This window comes from Cupressus sempervirens, chromosome 11 (genome assembly GCF_028749045.1).
Source record: "Cupressus sempervirens isolate cs-2001-9-10 chromosome 11, ASM2874904v1, whole genome shotgun sequence".
NCBI lineage: Eukaryota > Viridiplantae > Streptophyta > Pinopsida > Cupressales > Cupressaceae > Cupressus > Cupressus sempervirens.
In genome coordinates, this window is record NC_143128.1 from 608,141,344 (window position 1) to 608,155,049 (window position 13,706).

Below are 13,706 nucleotides of genomic sequence, written 5' to 3' on the forward strand. Positions count from 1 at the left end.
TGTGTTATTTTCGGGAGCCTGGTGAGCATTGTTCTTGTCCTCCGTTTGGGAGTTGTTGTGTAAATGTTATACAGATCTGAAAATATCATTTTTTAGGTTGTTATGCTACTAAAATCTCTATAAAAATGTCCACTTTTAGATTTATTAATAATATGTGAAGCTGTGAAGTTTTTGGCACTATTTTGGGCATACTTGTGTAGGACCAGAAAACAGGTTAAATGCATAACATACTATCAGAAAATCACAAAACTCAATAATCATACATTAGCAGCCACTAGTCTACTATGAAAGCCAAACTAATAAAGAAAGCACTAGAAACCCCCTCTTTCATTTGTAGCTCCCATGTCCTTCTTTCTTCTCTGAATGATTGTAGCTCCAATTTTCCTGTAGTGCATACAAGATTGAAGCAGAAGCCTATGATATGGATAATGCCATGAGAATACTAGAAGTGTGATTTTAAGCTTGAGAGAAAATGGTGTGTTCAAAGATTCAAGGACTCAAGGATTCAAGTATTCAAAGATTCAAGAAGAAGACCCAAAATGAGAGAAAGAGTGTCTATTTTATAATTGACATGGAGGATGAGAGTATTGGGTTTGCCACCCATAAAAATGTGATGTGGCAAGAGATTCCTTTGAGAATCTATGACGCATATGACAAAATATGCCAATATGTAAGATTCTATGATGCATGCAAGTCAAACTTGGCTAAATGCAGAAGAGAATCTATGATGTGTCATAACCCACTTAAAGCCAAGAATCTATGATGAATAAGCCAAATAGGGACATGCGTAAGAGGTAAGAATATTTGATTATGACAAATCCCATGATGCAATATTTTGTGGAATATTCGAATTAAAAATCCTCTTATTCCACAAAATAAGAATTAGTAGAAAATGGAATTAATGATGGAAAATGGAACTTAGGAAATTGTAAATTTCCATGGTTTGCAGATAAAATTAATTAATTGAGGATGATAATTAGGAATAATTAGAAAGAAAAATAGAATTAAATTATGGGTTATTTAATCCTATAGAGAAAATTAGTAGATGATTGGCCAAATTGATTAAATGAATGCCATTGTACCCTTTGATGAAAATGTGATGATGATGGATATCGAATAAGATGATGAAAAGTAGACAAAAGCCATGGTCAAATTATTGATTGAAGTTGATAACATGTCAAGGACACATGACACAAATTGATTGATAAGTATCATTTAACTGACATTGCAAATGCTACAGGATCGAGGTTGATTGAAAATGTTGATCATAATAATATTGATGGACACTGTCAATATTATTAAAATGGTTGATGATGCCATGATCTGACATTGAAAGCCTCAACAATGTCAAAGATTGAATGACATGAATGGTAGTTTGACCTAGCACTGAGAGCCACGATAGTACTAAGGTTAGATTGATAAGATTGATAGGTTGATCAATTTTCAAGGCACTAAAAGCCACAACAATACCTAAGAGCAGTTTGATATGTTTTGGGTTGACTAGGACTGATTCTGAGTGATTTTGGGTTGATTTGGGGTGATTCTGAGTGATTTTGGGTTGATTTGGGGTGATTTCGAGTGATTCTAAGTTAATTTGGGGTGATTCCAAGTTGATTTGAAATGGTTTTGAGTTGATTTGATATGATTCTGAGTGATATGAAATGATTTCGAGTTGATATGAAATGATTTCGAGTTGATTTGATATGATTTTGAGTTGATATGAAATGATTTTGAGTTGATTTGATATGATTTTGAGTTGATATGAAATGATTCCAAGTTGATTTGATATGATTCCAAGTTGATATGAAATGATTTTGAGTTGATTTGATATAATTCTGAGTTGATTTGAAATGGTTTCGAGTTGATTTGAAATTGATGTGAAAGAGGATACAAATGACAAAATATGGTCAATTTTGTCCAAAAGATCAGAGTTAGTAGAATGAGAAAATGGGACAAATTAGTATGAAGAAGTGATGAAATCATAGATGCGAACCATTTTTGAGCATCTACATTTTTCCCCTCTTTGATACAATGTGATTTAGAGCATTGTATCAAAGAATAACTAATGAGAAAGCCACAACATGCCCCAGTAAGGATGATATATATGGGTGTCCCCTTGAGAAATTGAATAATATAAGAAAATGATAAGTCAATTTTTTGAAAACAAGAAGACAAAACCATAGCAATTGACAGAATGAAAATTGGAGCTAAAATGTGAAAGTTATGAGGCCCAGAGTGCAAAACAGGGTCAATCGGGAGCTTGAGAGTAATTGCATGGGTTACCACTCAAGAATGACAAAAAATGATGAAAAAAATAGTTCATGTTGTCCATAATGAAGATAAAAATCCAACACAACTGACGGATTGCAAATCTAAGTTAAAACGCAAAAGTTATGGGCTCCAGAGTGTAACCTAGAGGCTCTGAGAGCAGTTCTGGGTAACCTAGGTCCCCAACTGCACCCAAAACTCAACCAATTGCATCATTGATGCACTTGGTAAGCCCAAGTGCACCATGAAAGTACCAAGTGTGTCAATGACGCACTTGGGAAGCCCAAGTGGTCTCAAAAAATGAAAAATGTGCCCGAGAAGGCTCCAGGGGCAAAAAACAACCCGATTAGATTCAAAATGCCCCGAAACTTTGTGTGCATGCCCAAAATGATGGAAAGATGTCAAAGCATGAGTGAAATCACCAAAAATGGTCATATTTGGTCAAAGATGATGAGACAAATGTCAGATGAGGTTGAACCAAGTGGAAAACCACAGAAAGTTGATTGACAGTGCAGGATGATGCAGGAATGCATGAATGCAAGATGAAGATGATTTGGTGAATCAGAAGACATGATTATGATGATGGAGAATGAGTTAAACAAGAAAGATGAGATGAAGAGATGTTAGTATGATGCAAAGACTTTTGCTTCTAAAAAGTGCACTATATGTCAAATGGAGCTTTATTTTGATATGGCAAATGGAATGTAACACATCATGGCATAAAGGGCCAGAGTGCAAATGCAAGCCTTTTGCGTAAACAAGCACGATGCAAATAGAGAATGACCTTGTCCTTCTTGAGGCATATGTACATGCCCCAGACTCTCAAAGGTACATTGTAATAGACAAAAATAGAAAAAGATGACCATGAACCATCCCGGCCACTCTCATAGATCAGTTTTATATCATTGAGTGGCATAGGAACATGATCAAAGAAAAACAAAGCAAAAATAAATCACTCACTAAAGAGCATGAGCCAACAAATATTCTTGTCCATTATTACATTCTTGTTAATGTTTTAGGTGCGTAGCTAGTGTTTGACATGTTGATACTGTGATAGTTTTGGTTGTGGATTCAGTTGATAAGTTCATAGTGACATGTTGGATTGATCGTTGGTTCACGTTGCCTAGATAGCGTGATTGTGAATGAAGTGTAGTGCTTTGAGTTTTAGTCTGCAAAGTGCAAGTGTGCATGCAAAAGGGATGGTTATGTATAATGGATATATACAAGGTTTATTGCAAATTTTTGATGGGTTTTGTGATTTTTAGGGTTTTTTTGGGGATATTTGATTTTTTTGTGTGATTGATTTCTTCAGGTCATTTTACGATTTTTAGGGTTTATTTCAGGACATTTTATGATTTTTAGGGATTTTTTCAGGACATTATGTGATTTTAGGGATTTTTTCAGGATTTTTTGTGATTTTTAAGATTTTTTCAGGATCGTATTTGAATTTTTAAGGATTTTTTCAGGATCATAAAAAGCATATGTTAGCTCCAATTTGTTATGTGATAGGTCCAATGGATAAAAAGCAATTAGGGATATGGCCCCAGTTCAAGTTCAAACTCATGCACCATGTAGGTAATATACTCCCAGATAAGATGCAAACTATGTACAAAGGCCAATGACAGAGTGTGTACAGACTGGTAATGTTTGGTAAGATAACAAAGGACATTAACCAGTTCATGAGCCATGGTCAAGGAGCCAAGGACGTGTTGCAATATGAAGAATGTGATCAAGGAATGACAGAGGGGAAAAAGACCAGATGGAATCCTGATAGATAGAGGAGCAACAACTGATTACACATGGCACCTGTTTGCCAGGTTTTCACCATGGTACTTGCCCAAAGCGCTTGTTTGCCAGGTTTTCACTTTTGGACGAAATTTTTCTCTTGACTCAAATTTTTGTGCCAAGACACCTGTTTGCTAGGTTTTCATCAAGGCATCCATTTTTTCATGACTTTTTGCTTCTTCTTTTTTTTGATATTTTTTCATGACTTTTTTCAAATTTTTTGGTATTTTTTCAGTACTTTTAGATGGAATCAAGAATGCCACTGACAAATGCTGAGAAGATATATGTTGTTGGTGCTGCTAGCTAATGAGCTCTGGATCCATGACTAACCATAACTATGTAGGATTTGTTCCGAGTTTGTAGCTAAAATCAAACCAGTAGAAAGGCCTCGAGATATACCATCGTGTACCGTATGTAAGACAATGTCTGTCTCTTGCGAATCAAGGCATCTAAGGATAATTTGGTCAAAACAAATGTCATATGGGATGTAACTAATGATGACATACAGAAAGGCTTGTGGGATAGAGATATGATCTTCAGTGCTAGGAAAATTAGGTAGCTGGATTTGGGGATAGACAAATGGATATAAGGGAGGGTTGGGGGGGTTGAGACCAATGACCTTCCATATGAATGTTGATCGAGAGAGCTCCAAAAGACTTCGTGGCATATTGAAGATTGGAACACTAATATTCATGGCATCATATTTTTCATTTTGTATCATTGGGAGCTGCTTAGCTTTTGATTTTTTATGGTCTAATGGTGCTTTTCGGTTTTCACCAAGAGACCTATGCTTGCTATCTTTTTCTCTTTTTGCTTTGTAACTAGGTGGAGTTGGCTCCCCAAAGTATGCCAATGTGTTCTCTTTAGAAGAAATTGCCTCTTTATGTTTGTCAATCATAATGCCTTCATAGATTTCAAAGTCTGCTATAAGAGCATCATCATTGTTGAATCGATCAAAAATTGGTGGTCCACGTTGGTCCCAATCCAAAGGTTCAGGATAACTTGAGGGGGTGTCATCATCAATGCTAAATGGGCTTTGGTTAAAGCTATGGATATGGGTATTAGGTTCCATTGTATCATTAGGGTTATGTTCAGAAGTAAGAGGATTGTTGATTTTAGGCAGGATATCCTCAAATGCCTTTTCATCGTTCAAAACGTCCATAGTCTTACAGATAGGTGTCGTAGTACTAGGAGGACCTATTCGTAATGGTTTAAATCCAAGACCCAAACTAGGAGGTCGTCCTTTTGTAGTGATAGGTTCAGTGATTCCTTGTTTCTAAGATCCAAGACCACTATAGCCATCATAACCTTGTTTCTACATGATAGCAAACCCAAGTCCATACTTGCTAGGAGATATAAAAGTGGGTTCTCGTTTTGCTTTTGCTTTCTCAATACATACGGATGTATTCTCATTGATAGAAGTATCATTCTTTGTACTGATCTCTGCATGTTGTGCTTCAAGTGGTTGTGATTTACCATGAGATTGGGGAGAAACTAGTGACTCCCTAATGTGAGAGACTTGAGACATAAAGTACTCTCCACACCCATTGTCTTCAATCTTCATCTTTTCCTTGGCTTTACTGAGCAGTATATCAGCATCCACATACTTAGAGGAATTTGTGGGTTGTGCTTTATTGTTTGTTGGGATTTGGAATGCAGTAGCATCTCTTAGATTAGCACAAAATTGGAAAGGATCTGGATCATCGGGGATGGTAACCTCTATGTTGTGATAGGAGAACTTCAGACATTGATGATATGTAGAAGGGACTGCTTTCATAGCATGAAGCCAAGGGCGTCCTAGTATCATGTTGCAATTCATTTCTATATTTAGGACATGGAACAATGTATCTTCAGTAGTTGGACCAACTCTGACAGGTAACGTGATGATGCCCTTGGAATAGCGTTCACCGTCATCATAAGATTTTATTGTGATTCTTTGAGAGGGATCTACATCATCTTTAGAATAACCCAAATTGTTAACAACCTTAAGAGTATAGATGTTCAGTCCTGCTCCTCCATCTATTAAGACACATCTGACTTTGGCATTATGGATAAAGACTTCGAGATAAAGGGGATCATTATGGTTGGGTTTGTCTTTAGGAACATCTCGAGGGGGAAAAGTGATATGTTGTGATGCAGATAGGTTCCCAACCATGGCTTGGAACTGGGCAACATCAATGTTATTTGGGACGATTGACTCTTTAAGGGCTTGATCCAAGATCTTCTGATGTTGGGGAGATGCACGCAGTAGGTCCAATATGGATATTTGTGCAGGGGTTTTTTTGAGTTGTTCAACAAGGCTATAATCAGATGAAGTAGGAGCAGTAGCTCTACTTGGGGGTGCAGTTCTAGTAGAAGCAATAGGTCTAGATGGGGCTCCAGGTAGGGTGACCTTGCTATGGCATGTAGTGACAACACAATGAGGGTCTTCATCCTTCAATGTGAATGTGTATATGTGGAAATCAGACTCATTAAAGTAATTGATGGTGTAGTCATAGCCGGTGCGTGTGTAATTCACATTACCTTGTGAGTTTGAGTTTGAACTTGAGGGTTTCTCTTTGTCATGATTACCTAAAGGATCTTTGAAAATAGTGTGATCAGAGTTGGATGCTAATAGTGATGGATCAACCATGATTACACCATCATCAATAAGGTCTTGTATTGCATGTTTCAATTGGAAGCATAATGAAGTCTTGTGTCCTTCGGCATGATGGTAACCACAATACTTTTTGTCATCCCACCAATCTACTTTAGTTAATGGTTCATCTTTGATTGGGGGTAGCTATAGGAAGTTATTACTTAGTAACTATTGTAATGCAACCTCAAGTGGTATTCTCAATGGTGTGAATTTTCTATCCTTGGTTCTAGGATGTCTTTTGTCTTGCGTGGAAGTCTCAGTTTTCTGTTGTGGAGCTGATGTTTGATCAAAGGTTTGTGAATTTGTAGGGTTTACACCTTTCAAAGTCAACTGAGGTTGTGCTGTGCTAATCGTGCGGGCATCCACAATGCCATCATTAGTCACATTCTTGTTTTTGGAGAAAAATTTTGCCTTGTCATTAGACGAGTTGGTGTTTGTGTTTTCTTTGTTTATCTTGAGGATTCCCTTATGGATAAGAGCATCTTCAATACTAGCCCCTTTTTTCATCAGTTTAGAAATGGTGCTTGGACTCTTGATTTTAAGTTCATACATTAAGTCTGGGACTAAGTTTTCAATGCACAAGTTTACTTGTTGTTCTTCAGGAATGTCTAGTGAGCATTGACTAACTAAGCTTCTCCAACGTAGTAAGAATGTGATAAATGGTTTTCCCATCTTCTGCTTAGTTGAGCACAAATCAGAAAATGTCACCTCATTTTTAATGTTAAAGGCAAAGTGGGAGATAAACTTGTCTACTAGCTCTGACCAAGATTTGATATTACCAGGAAGTTTGGAGTACCATTCAAGTGTAGGCCCACCTAGAGAACGTGGGAACAATCTCATGAGGTAAGTGGGCTCATCACTGAGTTTGGTACATGAGGCACAAAATTCTCAGATGTGATCAACAGGGTTGCCTTTTTCTTAGTATTTTTCAAACCTTGGAGCCTCAAAGTATTTTGGGAATGGAGGCATATACAAATATTTATCGAATGTATTAGGACGTAAGTCCCTTTCAATGTATAGAACTTGTTTCTTTTGGACTCCCAATGCCTCGACTTGTTTGGAAAGTTGTTTGAATTGTTGTAAGAGTTCCTCATTGGGGCTTTGCATGATGGTGTTTCCTTCAAGTCTTTTGTGTCTGTGAGTAGACCGTTTGCTGTGGCGAGAACTATGTCTACTTGGTTCTGACATTTTTGTGTCTGATGAGTCTGATGAGGTGTCGCTAGGGGGTGGAGGTATGTTTGTACCTCGAAGACAGAAGGGTCCCTGTTGTTGGGGAGCTTGTTGTGGTATTTGATGTGGCACTTTTTGTGGGATTGATTGCGATTGTTGCACCATGTGTTGTTTTTGTGCCATGTGTTGTGGTTGTTATTGGGATACCTCTGTTGGTTGTATGTGAGACAATGTACGTGCTTGTTGTTGTAGAGGTATTTATTGAGGTTGTTGTGGCACATGTTGTTTTTGTAACAAATGCTTCTGGTATGTGATTTGTTTCTCAAGGCATCTTTGGTATTTTGATTGTTTCTCGAGTTGCTCTTGTTGTTTAGCAAAAATCGTTTGTTGTTGTTGGAATTGTTGCTGAAATTGTTGTTGATAAATTGTGTGTAAGTTAAGTGGGTTCACATGGGACTGTGTATTAGGAATGTTGGATGTTTGCCCCACTTAGGGTTGTTGTCATTGCGGTTGATGTTTTTGTTGATATGTGGGATGTGTGTTAAGTGGATATAGACTTGGTTGTGCCTTGGAAGTGTTGAGTCCTTGTACCATTATAGGTTGTTGTTGTCGTGGGGGTTGACTAAGTCCTTGAGAATGGAACATCATGTTTGGATTGTTGTTTTGGTACCTTTCTGTGTTAGATGTTCCTACTTGTGACATCATATTGGCTTGACTATGTGACGTATCCCTATTGGGAATGGGCGTAATGTCAATAAAACTTTTCCTTTGTGTGTCCATAGGGATGGTTGCACTTGATGTTTCACATGTTGTACTTATGAGAGGCTCCATATCATTTGATGTCATAGCACTTGGTAAAGTTAGGAGCAATGGTGTATTTTTTTGATTTGCCTCCAGAGAAGGTATGTCTAGCATCCCTAGAGCACAAGTCCCTTTAGGTGCTTCTTGTTGTTGCATCATGTGACTAAAATCAAGTCTTAATGTCCTTTTGGGGTGTTTAGGAATTGGTGGTATTTCGTCGAACAAGGGGTTGACATTGATGTGTTCAAATGTACTTTGAAGGATTTTGATGGTTGATTCTTGATGGGACCTTATAGGTGCCATTATCATGTTTGAAAATTCTAAAGGTTGTTTTCCTTTATCTAAGTCCAAATTGATCATGGGTTGTATGTTTTCAATAGTTGTGTTGGTTTGATTTTTGGACTTAGGACCTTCCAAGTTTGGGTTAAATTTGACAATTTCTTGGGCTGCCAAACATTTGAAGTTCTTGCGAAAACTTTTTTCTTGACATGCCTTAGTCATTTCTTCATCAATGATGCCATAATCAGTGTCAGAGTCATCACTGAGGTGTACAATACCTTGTTGTATGTTTGATGTGTTATAGTTGAAGGTAATTATGTTAGGTTGGCTAGATTCAAAGGAGTGTGATTGTTCATCTTCAGGTGTGGTTGGTACACTTCCTCCTCCTGGTGGCATTGGCACGAATATAGGCTCAAAGTTAGGACTCCATTGAACCATCCCATGTGTGGGGGAAGTGTTTGGGGGAAATCTTATGGTAGGTGCATTGTTCAAGGTTTGTTGTGCCATAGCTTGGTTATGAGGATCTTGTGGATACATGTTGAAGGGGTTTGCTAGTAATGGTTGTGATGCCTCGATTTGGTCTTTGTCAAAGGTTTGTTGGGTTTTTTTTCTCTTTCTCTGTCTTGGATGAGGTTTTGGTTGCACTTGTGCCTCAAAAAACAAAGGTTGATAGAGTTCCTTGGGTCTCTGAGTTGATTGTGTCCTAGTAAGTGCTGGCATGATACCTAAGAATGCAGATACAACAGAAATTTTGAGTGTTTTGAGTGATTTTGAGTGGCAGATATGCAAGATATGAGTTTTTTTTTGGGATTTTTAAGTGTTTAGGGATGTTATGCAATGTGAAGAAATGCTAAATGAATTATGGTTTTGATGTGCAAAGTGCAAATGTCCTAGGGATGTTATGCAAATGCAAATGCAAGGTGATGTTTTGAGGGTATGCAAAATGAAGGTATGCAAAATGAAGGTTAGGGTTATGTTTTGAACTTGGTAATGACACTAAAGGTAGGTGTATGCAAGGTAGAATATGCAAAGGATGGTTTCCAAGGGTTGATAATGACATTTAGGATATGAAAAATGAGGGTAAATGATCAAGAGGGCAATTTGGTTGATGGGTAATCTGATAGGGTTTTGTAGTGAGAATGATGCTAAGGTTTGGACCATGCAAGATGAAGGGGATATACCACTAGGGTAAGTCAAAATGACATTTGGGGATGCTAGGGATATGATTATGCTATGACAAGGGTATAGGGAAAGTTTTGAATTTAGGTAAAACCTTTAGAAAGTATTTTGCCTATGAGTTTAACCTTGTGATAAAGGACTTTGGATCTTGACCAAAAACTGATAAAAGACGAAAAGATCAAATTGATAAAAGATGACATAGATAGATTTTAACCCAAGAAAATGATAAGAAAAGATAAAAAGACTTGTCAAGATCCATTATCCATCAACACTAGGAGATACCCTAAGACTCATACTTTGTCTAGATTTTTGACTAAATTCAAAGGTTTTGGGGGTTCAAAATGATGTTTTGAGGACTCAAAATGGTGGTAATGCTGAGTGGATGTGTGATATGGACAATTCCTATGATGCAAAATGGGATTTTGGGTGCAAGATACGATTTTGGGTCAAGTGTAGAGGCTCCTAGAGGTAGTTTTGGGGTCCTAAAGTGCAGTTCAAAGGCCCAAAATGGTCATGTAGGGACCCAAGTGTGCCCTAACAGTGCCAAGTGTGCCCTAATAGTACCAACTATGTCATTGATGCACTTGAAGCCAGTTTGGGTGCAGTTAGTAGTTTTTGGGCGCAGTTGGTAAGTAAGAAAGAAGGTTTGCTAATTTTGAAAGGTATGGTTGCCAAACTGATATGCCAGGAAGCTAAGATGCTGGGGTTGATGTTAGGATTGGTTGGGAGATGTAGAATAGAGGTTATGACCTATAGAATTATGTTTTAAGTGAAGGTGATGAAGACTAGGTGATGCATAATGCAGATCTAGGCAAGCTAGTGCAAGGGGAGCTAACCAAGTACCTAAGGACACTGTTGAAGCCCCAAAATGTTATCTGGAACCCAAAATTGGGTCTTAGAACCACCAAGTCCACCCAGAAAGTGTAGAATGTTTCAATGATGTAGTTGGTAGTTTTTGGGTGCAGTTGGTAGTTTCTGGGCATAGTTGGTAAGCTGGGCTGAAAATGAGGCAATTTTGGGAGCTATGATTTCCAGATTGATATCACAGAGAGGTAAATAATAAGAGATAGTGTTAGGACCAATATGAATGCTCAAAATGATGGTTAGGACACTTGGAATGATGGATAAAGAGGTCAAGATGATGAATAGGTATGGAAAGATGCAAGGTGGTGAATGCAAAGTGCTGATTTTGAGATGGGAATGCAAAAACTAAGGGAGGTAAAGTGAACCTAAATGGATGCAATATGAAAGGTAATATATGTTAAATGATGACTAAAATGTGAAATATGAAGTCTATATGATGCATGAATGATGCCTATACTAGGGTGAATGCAAGTGAAGTCTATGCAAGTGTAAGATCTATGTTTTGCCAAGCACGTTTAAGAGCACAAGTCGCCATGTTTTCCAAGGTTTGAGTGTGTTGAACCAAAGTTTGCAAAGTTTGTTAAAGGTTGAAATGTTTTGGAAATGTGTGATGTTTTGACAAGTTCAAATGATATCCAAAGTGCAAATTTAAAAGTTTGGCTTTTATCTTGATTATGTTTTACACACACGCAAGACACATTAAGACAAGAATAACTGTTGTTAAAAGTTAACAGACACACCACAACCTAGGCTTTTAGGACTATATCCACTAAATTCCTACTTGAACCAAAGTTTAGCCATGCTTATCCAGAGCAGACAACCTAGGATCTTGGCACCACAGGCTCCCCCTTACAACGCACTCACTTCTCGGGGCTACCAAGATCCTCTTCCCAAGGGGCATGACTTCCCAAGGGACTGTTGCCTCTACTAAAGACCGTGAGAATGTAAGATGTCTTCACAGGCATGGGTGACCCCTTGAGCCAGTGGATAGAAAGGATTTTAGCCACTAAAACACAATTTTTAGTAAGGGCATTCCATTCAGTAGGTGAATGATAAACTTTTGCAGAAGGTCTCCCAGCCCCGAGAACTGGGGTTTGATGCACCACAAGGGTATTGGAGGAGAGCTATCACGCACCAATACCGCTGACACAACTTTCACTGCAATTGAGTTTTATATAGTGGCTAGAATGTTGACCTAGATTTTGGCCCATTACCACTCTGAGGTCATCCCCTAACATACCCAATATCGAGTATCTTCGTCCAAGGCAGGCCTCCTATAAAAGTTACATGGATTTCTCTTACACCCAAGATCCACGAATAGTGAGGGGAGAGGATACGTCCAATGCAACTCCTAGGGATTTAACACTGTAGACACGCCAGGTAGAAAAGAAAAAGGTTCATTTTAAGCACCAAATGAAGTGTTATCTAATCTAGGAAATCCACACACATAGTTTTGAAAGATACACAAAGTCTTCGACAATGTCCTGCAAACAAAGCATTAGTAGTTTATGATCATGTCTTCATCCCACAATCACCACATGCTACAAATAGACCATCTGTAACACAAAATCACCTAATCTATGTCCTAGAAGGAAATGGAAACCTTATGTGCAGATTCTGATTGATGCATGTGCTTACTGTGAACCAGGTGTGCTCTGACAGAGCAGATTGCACCCCAGAAGGCCAAAATGGCTCAAAACACTCCCAAGTGCACCTAGACAGTGTAGACTATGTCAATGATGTAGTTGGGGCCCAGTTGGATGTAGTTGGTTGTTTTTGGGCATAGTTGGGAGGTCAGATGCAAAACTGTGGGGAAATAGTGCCTAATGAAGACCCAGAAATTCAAATTTTCAAAACTACACTCCCAGGTGAGCCCAAACAATGTAGACTGTGTCAATGATGTAGTTGGGGCCCAGTTGGGTGCAGTTGGGAAGTCAGAAACAATAGAAAGAGGTTTTGGTGGCTTTTGGACTCCTAAAACTGCTCCTAGGGGTCCCAAGTGCACCCTGATAGAGCAGAGTGCACCCTAGGACATCAAGCTAACAAAATGCATGAAACAAGAGCATACAAGCATTTTACTAGACCACTTGATTAATCTAGGTGTGAAAAATAAGAGCAGATAGTCATTATACCCTTCCAAGTGAGCTCCTTCCTTGCACCTACAAGCACAAAACAAGAAACCCAAGTTAGATATGCATGTTCACGTCGGGTTCACCAAAATATAGGACCAAAAAATGGGTTAAATGCATAACATACTATGATAAAATCACAAAACTCAATAATCATACCATAGTACCCACTAGTCTACCATGAAAGCCAAACTAATAAAGAAAGCACTAGAAACCCCCTCTTTCATTTGTAGCTCCCATGTCCTTCTTTCTTCTCTGAATGATTGCAACTCCAATTTGCCTGTAGTGCATACAAGATTGAAGCAAAAGCCTATGATATGGATAATGCCATGAGAATACTAGAAGTGTGATTTTAAGCTTGAGAGAAATGGCGTGTTCAAAGTTTCGAGGGCTCAAGGATTCAAAGATTCAAGAAGAAGACCCAAAATGAGAGAAAGAGTGTCCATTTTATAATTGACATGGAGGATGAGAGTATTGGATTTTCCACCCATAGAAATGCGATGTGGCAAGAGATTCCTTTGAGAATCTATGAAACATATGATAGAATATGCCAATATGTAAGATTCTATGACGCATGCAAGTCAAACTTGGCT